The 11663-nt window shown below is 48.0% G+C and overlaps 1 pseudogene across 1 annotated transcript; it reads left to right on the forward strand.

Moving 5' to 3' along the window:
- The first annotated feature begins 1378 nt into the window (after positions 1 to 1378).
- Positions 1379 to 5746, forward strand: LOC105536450 (annotated as a pseudogene). The gene is made up of 8 exons (XR_001005594.1): positions 1379 to 1417; positions 2272 to 2930; positions 3061 to 3330; positions 3576 to 3851; positions 4452 to 4734; positions 4882 to 4993; positions 5433 to 5465; positions 5607 to 5746. The product of XR_001005594.1 is annotated as an HLA class I histocompatibility antigen, alpha chain G-like (transcript).
- The last annotated feature ends 5917 nt before the right edge of the window (positions 5747 to 11663 follow it).

Genomic DNA, 11663 nt, shown 5'->3' on the forward strand with positions numbered 1-11663 from the left:
TAATAATAATAAAAAAAAAATAAAAAATAAATAAAAATTATAAAAATTATAAGATACAAACATGTAATTTAGTTTTAAAAGGTAAGGAGAATTTCCATGACTGAAGAGGATGTATTTTTATTACCATTCACAATGATCACTTTACTTGAACTTCCATTTCCAACTGTGTCACAATGAAACACAAAAGGAAGATCCAACCCTTGCTAGACTGATTCTATTATGGCCTCAACAACCAGCTCCTGGCCATTCACCTTCCTCCAGTTATTCAAACAACTCTAGTGCAGGTGCTGCTGTGAAGGGATTTAGCAGATATAATTAAGGGCCTCAATTAGTTGACTTTAGGCTGGGTTTATCCTGCTTGGACTGTCCTAATCAGCTGAGCCCGTTAAAGGACTAGGTTCTTCCTGAGCATAGAGATTCACAGTGTGAGAGGGATCCAATATGTGGGGTTTCCTCCACTGTGGCCTTTGAAAATGAAGGGGCTGCATAAGAAAAAATGCTTGTGGGCACCAGGAATTGAGCACAGCCCTCCCTGTTCTCTACAGTGACAGTCAGCGAAGAACAGGGACCTCAGTCTTACAACTGCTAGAAACTGCGTTCTGCCACCTCTGTATGAGCCTGAAGGAGGATTCAAAATGAAAACACAGCTTTGGGAAGCCCAGAACAGAGATTCTATCCACATCATGCCCAGATTTCTGACTGAGGAACTATAAACAGATAAATGAGTGTTGTTTGGCCAGGCATGGTAGCACACTCCTGTAACCCTAACATTTGAGGAGCTGACACAGGAGGATCTGTTGCAGCCAGGAGTTTGAGACTAGCTGAGATAAAATAGTGAGACACTCATCCCTACAATTTCTTTTTAATTAGTTGGGCGTGGTGTCACTTGCCCGCAGTCCTAGCTATTCTGAAGACTGAGGCAGGAAGATCCCTTGAGCCCAGGAGTTTGAGGCTGCAGTGAGCCATGATCATGTGAGTCTACTTCACCCTGGATGACAGAGGGAGACTCTGTCTCTAAAAATAAACAAATCAACAATAATTGGGTGTTGTTTCAAGTCAATGTTTGTGATAATTTTTTATGCAATCTTATAAAATTCATACACAGGCTCAACAGACTCATAGAATGAATTGAATTGATATGCATACTAGTTACATAAAATAAAATCTTAATTTGTCAGTGTTTTACATTTTATAACTTTCTGTGATGCAATTAATACACTCATATTTCATTCATTCAGTCAATAAAAATTAATTCAGTGCCTAAGATGAACCAGGTATGCCCTCATATGCTCATGTACCTGACATTCTAGAAGCTTCACAAGACCGAGGTGGAGCCACTAGAGTGTTTTATGTGAGGAAGTGACACACTGTGACTCACAGTAGCAGGACCACCGTGGAGAGAACAGTCACGTAGCAGGTAATGGGACAGTGCTAGAGCCACAGTTTAGGAGTGACAGGGTGGTGGGGACTAAGGGGAAAGGAGGGTATGAGGGATGAAAGGGACAGAGCGAAGGGCTGGAGAAGCAGGAGGTTAGGAAAAGGAGCAGAGGGAAGGAATTGGAAAGCAGTGGAATTCTTACGCTTAAACACACTGTTTTATAGATTTTTAATACATCCATCGACAGAGCCTTGCTGGGTGTTCTTCGTAGTTGGCCTTTAATACCTAATGTAGGACTGCCTAAAACTAATGTTTTTTATGTTAATAAGGTTTAAAAAATACTTAATGTTCCTTCTTTGCAGTTGACTTTTAATACCTTATTTGGGACTGCCTAGAAACAAATTTTTTTTTTAATTAATCAGGTTTTAAAAATACTAAGTGTTCCTATAAGATATACACACCACTTAGACGTGAATACCTCCTAAAAACAGGCAGTGCATAAGCATTGGTGAGCGGCACGGTGACGGCATTGAACACTTGAACTGTGAGGTGATTAGTCTGTACCGGCTCCTGGTTGTAACATACAGTAACACAGTGTGCTTCTTTGTATTGAGGCAATGTCTTAGACTCACCCAGTAACTCAGGGCTATGGAATGAAGGTAAATGTAAAATACAACAAGCAAGAATCACAGATACATTGTCTGGGAAAGTGAAACTTAGGAGCTTTGTGAATCCTGTTGTAACGCTTTTAGACATATTTATATATCAAGGGGCCAAAGTCACATTTTTTACCGATTAGATTCCTGATCATTCAGGGGTTACCAAGATTCTGCTACTCACTGTAGTTAATAAACAAAGAGCAAACTGGTCTCTATTCTATCTCAGGCACTCAGGCACAACTTTTCCGGGTTTAAAGGAAAAAAAAAAAAAAAAAAACTTGTCTCTACACCTCTATTCCCAGGAGGAGCTCACTGTCTGGCCCCAAGCTCCCTGGGGTGAGTTTTCTTCTAGAAGAGTCCAGGGGAACAGGTAAGGAGTGGGAGGCAGGGAACCCAGTTCTGGGATGGGGATTCCGGGATGAAAACTGAAGAAGGATGGGGCCCATGACGAGGGTTTCTCCCTGGTTTCTCAGACGGTTCTTGGGCCAAGACTGAGGGAGACATTGAGACAGAGGCTTGGCACAGGAGGAGCAGGGTCAGGGCGAAGTCCATGGCCCCAGGCGTGGCTCTCAGGGTCTCAGGCCCCAAAGGCTGAGTATTGATTGGGGAGGCCCAGCGTTGGAGATTCCCCGTCTCCGCAGAGTTTCTCTTCTCCCTCTCCCAACCTATGTAGGGTCCTTCTTCCTGGATACTCACGATTTGGACTCATTTCTCACTCTCATTTGGTGTCGGGTTTCTAGAGAAGCCAATCAGCGTCGGGGGTCCCTGTTCTGAAGTCCCCGCGAAAGCATTGGGACCCAGATTCTCCCCAGACCCCAAGGAGTGGGTCATGGCGTCCCGAACCCTCCTCCTACTGCTCTCGGGGACCCTGGCCCTGACCGAGACCTGGGAGGGTGAGTGCGGGATCCAGAGGGAAATGGCCTCTGCGAAGAGGAGCGAGGGGACCGCGCAACTGGGGCGCAGGACCCGGGGAGCCGCGCCAGGAGGAGGGTCGAGAGGGTCTCAACCTCTCCTCGCCCCCAGGTTCCCACTCCATGAGGTATTTCAGCACCGCCTTGTCCCGGCCCGGCCGCGGGGGGCCCCGCTTCATCGCCGTGGGCTACGTGGACGACACGCAGTTCCTGCGGTTCGACAGCGACGCGGCGAGTCCGAGGATGGAGCCGCGGGCGCCGTGGGTGGAGCAGGAGCGGCCGGAGTATTGGGAAGAGGAGACACGGAACACCAAGGCCCACGCACAGACTGACAGAGTGAACCTGCGGACCCTGCTCGGCTACTACAACCAGAGCGAGGCCGGTGAGTGACCCCGGCTCCAAGCACAGGTCACGACCCTTCCCCATCCGCACGGACCGCCCGGATCCCCCCGAGTCTCCGGCTCCGAGATCCACCCCGAGGCTGTGGGATCCGCTCAGATTCTCGACCCGGTAGAGCCCCAGGCGCCTTTACCCGGTTTCATTTTCAGTTTAGGCCAAAATCCCCGCAGGTTGGTCGGAGCGGGGGCGTGGCTCGGTGGGCGGGGCTGACCGCGGAGGCGGGGCCAGGGTCTCACACCTTCCAGATAAAGGATGGCTGAGACTTGGGGCTGGAGGGGCTCCTCCTCCGCGGTTATGAACAGCACACCAAAGATGGCAAGGATTACATCGCACTGAACGGGGACCTGCGCTCCTGGACCACAGCAGACACGGCTGCTCAGATCACCAAGCGCAAGTGGGAGGCAGGGGAATTTGCAAAGCAGGTCAGGGCCTACCTGGAGGGCCGGTGCGTGGGGTGGCTCCGCAGACACCAGGAAAACAGGAAGGAGACGCTGCAGCGTGCGGGTACCAGGGGGCACGGGACGCCTCCCTGATCGCCTGTAGATCTCCCGGGCTGGCCTCCCACAAGGAGGGAAGGAAAATGAGACCAACACTAGAATGTCGAACTCCCTCTGGTCCTGAGGGAGAGGAATCCTCCTGGATTTCTTTACAGATCCTGTACCAGAGAATGACTTTGAGGGTCTACTCTGCTCTCTGATACAATTAAGGGATGAAATCTCTGAGGGAATGAAGGGACGACAATCCCTGGAATACTGATGAGTGATTCCCTTTGACATCGGCAGCAGCCTTGGGCCCCGTAACTTTACCTCTCAGGCCTGTTCTCTGCTTCACATTCAATGTGTGTGGGGGTCTGAGTCGAGCTCCTCTGAGTCCCTCAGCCTCCCCTCAAGTCAGGTCCAGAAGTCGCTGTTCCCTCCTCAGGGACTAGAATTTTCCACGGAATAGGAGATTATCCCAGGTACCCGTGTCCAGGCTGGTGTCTGGGTTCTGTGCTCCCTTCGCCACCCCAGGTGTCCTGTCCATTCTCAGGAGGGCCACATGCGTGCTGCTGGAGTGTCCCATGACAAATGCAAAATGCCTGAATTTTCTGAGTCTTCACGTCAGACCCGCCCCGCAAGACACATGTGACCCATCATCCTGTCTCTGACTATAAGGCCACCCTGAGGTGCTGGCCCTGGGCTTCTACCCTGTGAAGATCACACTGACCTGGCAGCGGGATGGGGAGGACCAGACTCAGGACATGGAGCTTGTAGAGACCAGGCCCGCAGGGAATGGAACCTTCCAGAAGTGGGCAGCTGTGGTGGTGCCTTCTGGAGAGGAACAGAGATATATGTGCCATGTACAGCATGAAGCATTGCTCGAGCCCCTCACCCTGAGATGTAGTAAGGCGGGAGATGAGCCTGGAAGGGGAGAGGGGGGCGGTCATGTCTCTTAGGGAAAGCAGAAGCCTCTCTGGAGACCTTCAGCAGGAGCAGGGTCGGGGCTGGGGGCTGGGCATCAGGGGTCTTCACCTTCCCCTTTTTTCCCAAAGCAGTCTTCTCAGCCCACCATCCCCATCATGGGCATCTTTGCTGGCCTGGTTCTCCTTGGAGCTGTAGTCACTGGAGCTGGGGTCCCTGCTGTGATGTGGAGGAAGAAGAGCTCAAGTGCGGAAGGGGTGAGGAGTGGGGTCTGAGTTTTCTTGTCTCACTGGGGGTTCCTAGCCCCAGGTAGAAGTGTGCCCTTCCTGGTTACTGGGAAGCACACTCAGGGGCCAACCCAACCTGGGCCTTTGTGCCAGCACTTACTCTTATGTAAAGCACCTGTGACAAGGAAGGACAGATTTATCACCTTGATGATTGTGATGATGGGGACCTGATCCCAGCAGTCACAAGTCGCAGGGGAAGGTCCCTGCTGAGGACAGACCTCAGGAGGGCAGTTGGTCCAGGCCCCACACCTGCTTTCCCCATGTTTCCTGATCCTGTCCTGGATCTGCAGTTACACTTTTCTGGAAAATTCTCTGGGATGAAAGACTAGGGGGTATGCTATAGGGCCTTATGGCCCTGACTCCCTTCTGGCCTCTCACAGGACATTTTCTTCCCACAGATAGAAACAGAGTGATCTACTCTCAAGCTGCACGTAAGTATGAAGTGGGCTGATCCCTGAGATCCTTGGGATACTGTGGTCGGGATCCAATGGGAGAGCTTACCCAACCCCAAATTCCTCCTCCAGCCAAATCTCCTCTGGGCTCTGACCAGGTCCGTTTTTGTTCTACCCCAGGCAGCAACTGTGCCCAGTGTTCTGATGTGTCTCTCATGGCTTGTAAAAATGAGACCCTGGGGGGCCTGATGTATGTGGGGTGTTCAGGGGAACAGTGGATGCAGCTGTGCTATGGGGTTTCTTCGAGTTGGATGTATTGAGCATGCGATGGGCTGTTTAAAGTGTTACCCCTTACTATGACAGATAGAAATTTCTCCATTAATATTTTTTTTATAGTGTGAGACAACTGCCTTGTGTGGGACTGAGAAGCAAGATTTGTTCACGCCTTCCCTTTGTGACTTCAAGAATCCTGACTTTCTTTCTGCAAATGCACCTGAATGTGTCTGTATTCCTGTAGGCATAATGTGAGGAGGTGGGGAGAACACCCCATCCCCGTGTCCACCATGACCCTCTTCCCCACGCTGACCTGTGCTCCCTCCCCATTTATCTTTCCTCCTCCAGAGAGGTGGGACTGGGATGTCTCTATCTCTGTCTCAACTTTATATGCACTGAGCTGTAACTTCTCACTTCCCTATTAAAATTAGAATCTGAATATAAATTTACATTTTCAAATTCTTGCCATGAGAGGTTGATGAGTTAATTAAAGGAGAAGATTCCTAAAATTTGAGAGACAAAATTAATGGGAGACATGAGAACCTTCCAGAGTCGACGTGTTTCTTGTGCTGATTTGTTCCAGGGGAGGAGAGTAGATGGGGCTGTGCCCAGTGGCTGCTCAGGCCACCATGCGCTTTATGTGGTCACTGCTCAGCTGAGTCATCTTTGCTGCTCCATTGTCCTTGGCCCTTCAGTAGAACCTTGTCCCACCATGACCTGTGATCACAGGGACTTGGATGTCACCTAGGGTGGTCCCCGCATACAAGGGTCCTTGTGGTATCAAAAGACAAATTTTCAGAACTTTCAAGCTCTTGCCCTCCTCCCAGGGCTCCTTCCTGGATTGTATTTTCCGTCTTTTCTCCAATCTTTTTAAAGGAACCAGATTCTGAAATTTACAGAGAGGAGGGGTCTCATAGTTTCTCATCATAGGTAAGTTTCTGTTGGAACTCCTCTTCTGCACTTCCACTCTTCTTCCTGCCCTGAGTTGTAGTAATCCTAGTGCTGGCTCCAATAGAAATCCATAGATTTATAAAGCAGAGTCTAATTTAGATTCACATGTGGTTGGACAATTGGACCCATAAGTCTAGGGTTATCTTTCCTGAAGAGAAAAATATGTTAGTATGCTGCAGTGTGCAGGAGGGTTGGTGTGGGAGGAGGGAGGGAGGGAGGACACACCAGCAGCCCTGGTGAGAAAAGCTCTGCTGGCACTGATGTCAGTGTGAGATGATGTTGCTCTGTAGTTGCCACGAAAAGAAAAGCATTTGTCTAAGGCTACATTAACAAAGATATTGCCTCTAGAATAGAGGGGTTCTCTACAGTGATCATTCCTCAGCTGACATTTGTTGTCTCCTAGGGATATGACTGTTTTTGCATTTAGAAGGCATTATTAAAGTTAAAACAGAAAAATTTCTGGTCTTGTGGTGCATATGTTCTAGATACAAGCTTGTCCAACCTGCAGCTCGCGGGCTGCATGTGACCCAGGACAGTTTTGAATGTCAGGACTTTTTTTGCTTATTTGTGGTGAATGTGAGACCTGGAGTGAGTGCACCCACCTCCCTCAGGGTCAGGAGTGAATGCTTTAGGAACCCTCCTTTGCAGTGACCTGCAAAAGATAGAGAGCACATTTACTGTGATAACCCAGAGTATCAGCCAAAGGGGCTTGACCTTCAAGGAGTTGTGGGGAAGATTAATAAAGGATGGTGTCCCAGGGTCAGAACAGATGGGCAGCCAGCAAGGGCGCTGCTTCATATATCTATGATAAGCATGCAAGAATTGAGGAGCAAGCTTCAGATTCAGAATCCAGTGACTGACGAGGTATCCATATCCCTAAAAGAAAGAACCTTGCGACACCATGACAGTTACATGCTGGGACAATTCCATCAGCCCTTCTGCAAAGGAGCCATTTAATCAGGAGATGATATAAGTATTAACACTGGGTGTGAGCTGACATTGCTGCCCAGATTCCCACAGCACCATTATGTCGCCATCACAGTGGGGCATACAGAGGCTGAAGAATAAACCTGGACACATTATGACCCACAGTGGAATCGCTGGGTCCATAAACCCTGTCCTGGTTATCTCCCCATTCTCCAAGTGCATGATTGGCCTTGATGCACTCAACAGGAGTCACCCCACACTGTGTCCCTAGTCTGGAGAGTAAGGGCTCTCATTGTGCTAAAGACCAAAGGGAAACATCCCTCATCCAAGACAAACCAGAAGCAATATTGTGCCCCAGGGTGGGTCTTGTGGAGGGTACTGCAGGTATTGTAGGGGTAGCACTGCCATTAGAGAGCTGAAGGATGCGGGGTGGTATTGGGGTTGCCTGTAATCTCCATATAACTCAGCAATCTGTCCCTGAAGAAGCCTGATATGGCTAAAGAATGAATGGAATTACTCCAGACTCGACCAAGTAGGAGTCCTGATTGCAGCTGCCATACTGGCTGGATATCACTGCTTGGGGAGATTAATAATGCCTCAGGCACATAGCAAGCAGCTGTGGATTTGGTGAGTGCATTCCCTCTCATTTCATTTAGAAGATGGAAATGGAATGATTCACACTCACGTGGGATTTATAATACGTTTATTGAAAGCTTGCCTCAGGGCTACCTTAACTCCTCAACCTTCTATAAATGTCGCCTTGAGAGACCTGGACAAATCAAATATCTCACAGAATACTACATCTGCTCATTTCATTGACAGTATCACATAAATTGGGATGGATGAGCAAGAGGAGGAAAGTATGCTGAATTCCTTGGCAAAACACATGCACTACAGAAGGTGAAGATAAACCTCACAGAGCTTCAAGAGTGGCCACTGCAGTGAAGTATTATGTGTCCAGTAGTTACAGGCATGCAGGGCTCTCCCCTCCAAAGTAAAAGACACACTTGCATCTTGCATCCTCACCACAAGGAAGGATGCAGCACACTGCCTGGTCAGCCTCTCTGGGTTCTGGCAATGCCACATTCCACATCTAAGTATATTGCTTTGGCCCACACTCTGGGTGATATAGGAGGAAGCCAGCTTTGAGTGGGGCCTGGACAGGAAAGGACACTGCTGCAGACCCAAGCTGTGGTGCAGCCAGTCACCATACCTCAGACCCATGGTGCTGGAAGTGGCAGTTTGGGGAAAGATGCAGGATGGAGCTGAACCAAGCATCAGTGGGAGTCAGAATGTAGGGCCTGGGATCTGGAGTAAGGCCATGGAATCCACAACAGAAAAATATGCTGCCTGTTAGAGGCAACGTTTTTCATTTTACTGGCCCTAATAAGAGAACCCTTGATCATGGGACACCAAGCAACAATATGATTCCAAGTGCCCAAATTTATTGGCTTCTATGTGACCCACAGAGTCACAGACTGGATAGGCCCAGCGGCATCTATCATGAGATGAAAACGTTCCATGTGGGTTGAGCCTCAATTCCATGTTAACACCCACAGAAAACACCCAGTCCTGACGTGGCCCTGAATCGCCAAATAAATTGAAGATAAATTGAAGTTAGCCAGTCCACATCATGGATCAGCCCAGGCCTGATAGGAAGGACCCATGAGTGGAGCAACCACAGTGGTAGGGATGAAGCTACAAATGAGTCCAGCAGCACTGACTGCCCACTACTAATACCAATCCAGCTACTGCTTCCACTGAATACTCTGCTTGTGAGCATTACAGACCAATGATGGGCACCGATAGGGCACTATTTCTTCAGGTAACTGACTAGCCCCTAAGTGACAAGTTGAATAGCTTGAACCCCATCCATCCTGGAAGGGGCAGAAGTTCATCCTCACAGGGATAGGCACCTATTCGATGTGGTGTGGTTTTCCTTTCTGCTCTCAGACCCTCAGCCAGCGTCCCTATTAGAATTCCTGATCCACTGGCTCAGAATTTCAGTACATTATCTGCCTGGGGGACACACCTCATGGGGAAGGGGATGAAGCATGGGCCATGACCATGGGATTCCCTGGTCATATCACCACCTGTGCCTCTCAGATCCTGCCAGGCACACAAGAGTCATGGACAGGACCCTGCAGGCACAACTCACTACCAGCTTGGATGAAACCCTCTGAGGAATGGGTGTCATTTTTCAGGATGTGATACATGCATTGAATCAAAGACATCTCTGTGGTGCTGTTTTCAGAAGGCAGAATACGTGGGTCCAAAACCAAGAAGGCGAAGCAAGTGTGTCTCATTCCTTATATTCACCCCCAGGGTGATTGATTTAGTTATAAGTAAATAAATACATAACATAAGTAAAAGAATTTATTTATTTATTTATTTTATTCATTATATTCACCTCCAAGGTGATTTTGCTTTTCTTACCTCCAAAATCTGGACTCCACAGGGCAAGAGGTTCTGATTTCTCAAAGGGGGCACCCTGGCAAGGTGACAAATGAGAGTCCATGGAACTACACATTGTGGTTGCACCCAGGGATATTTGAATAGTATGTGCCCAGACACAAGCTGGTGAGAAGAGGAGGAGGCAGGGCTGCTATCACACAATGAGGGCGGGAGAAGTGTGCATAGAAACCAGGAATCCACTTGGGGATCTCCTGGTTTCCCTTGCCTGTTGTAAGTGTGAGCAGAATCATCCAGCAACCCAGCCTGAGAGGGTTTGATATTCAAGAGCCCAGAACCCTCTGTAAGGAAGGATTGAGCCATACTCCTAGGTAATGTACCAAGGCTCCGCTCCTGTGCTCTGACATCCTCAGCAGGATTAGTGCAGAAGCCCTGCTTCCCATGAGTGGTTCCCAGCCAGTGACCGGTCACAGCAGGCGCACTAAGGCGGGCCATTACCGGAAGACAGGGGACTCCTCTGATGGCCAAATGTGGCTCCAGAACTCCTCCATGCCCTTGCTCAACCCTCCTTAGATTGCCTGTGCTCTTGGGCACGTCAAATAAACTTTCTCTCCTTCTGTCCAGCACTTGGGGTCACACTTGCATCATTGTCTGCCGCCTTTTCCAGGGATTTCTGGTTCACTTCCCATATTCCCTTACAGGTGTGTCCCCTCATAAAATGCTGCAGACTTTAAGCTCCTCTTGGCATCTGCTCCTTGGAGAACTTGGATCAAAAAGCATTTCCATCTGCACACCAATAACTCTTATTTATTACGACCTGTAAAATCTGTCTATTTATCCAACTTCTGCCACTCCCATAAAATCTAGTTTGCTTGTGTTTGTAGTGTCTCTTTGAATTAACAGATATTTGTTGTATTAAGACACTAAATTTTGAGGTAGTTTGTGACACAGCAGTTAATAACTATTAAGGCTTTCTTACGTTTCTATTATCCCATGGATGTTATCTACATCTTTTAATTCCCTACATTTTAATAATGTTAAATATACTTGCCGTTTCCAATCCTTTCCTCCTATTCTGTTTTGAAAATTTTCATTTTGTCTTTCTCTGTACTTCTTTCCTCCTTTCCTCCCTCAGAGCTTTCTCTCTCCTTTCATTTTTCATAAACTCTATGTGGTTAGGCTAAAAGGAAGCATTATTTGAATCTTATGCTTAAAGTATAAAACCATAAATTACAGGATAAAAGTAAGGAAAATGAAGTTATTAATGGAATATGAAAAAATGCCTAGGGTGATTCTGTAGCCAAGACAGTGGTTTTTAACATTAAATCTCCACCTTCAACTGAATGTTTTCAGAACACATGAGCTCTTTCCCATTCTTGGTACAAGCACTTGGGAAATCAATTAGCCTTATCTAGTATGATTAATGTCCATACACCATATAATCCCACCGTCTGCCTCCTGATCATACACTCTGGGGACATTCTTGGCTATGTGTCCAGGAGACGTGTACACCAATGTTTATGGCAAAAAACTGGAAACAATCGCATATACATCAATGGGAATTAACAAAATTGTGGTATATTCATAAAAAGTAAAACTTTAGCAGTAAAAATGAATGAGCAGCACCCTCCCACATCAGAGATAACTCTCCTACACATAACGCGCATCGCAGAA

The sequence above is a fragment of the Mandrillus leucophaeus genome, unplaced genomic scaffold, assembly GCF_000951045.1.
Source record: "Mandrillus leucophaeus isolate KB7577 unplaced genomic scaffold, Mleu.le_1.0 Scaffold1594, whole genome shotgun sequence".
Classification (NCBI taxonomy): Eukaryota; Metazoa; Chordata; class Mammalia; order Primates; family Cercopithecidae; genus Mandrillus; species Mandrillus leucophaeus.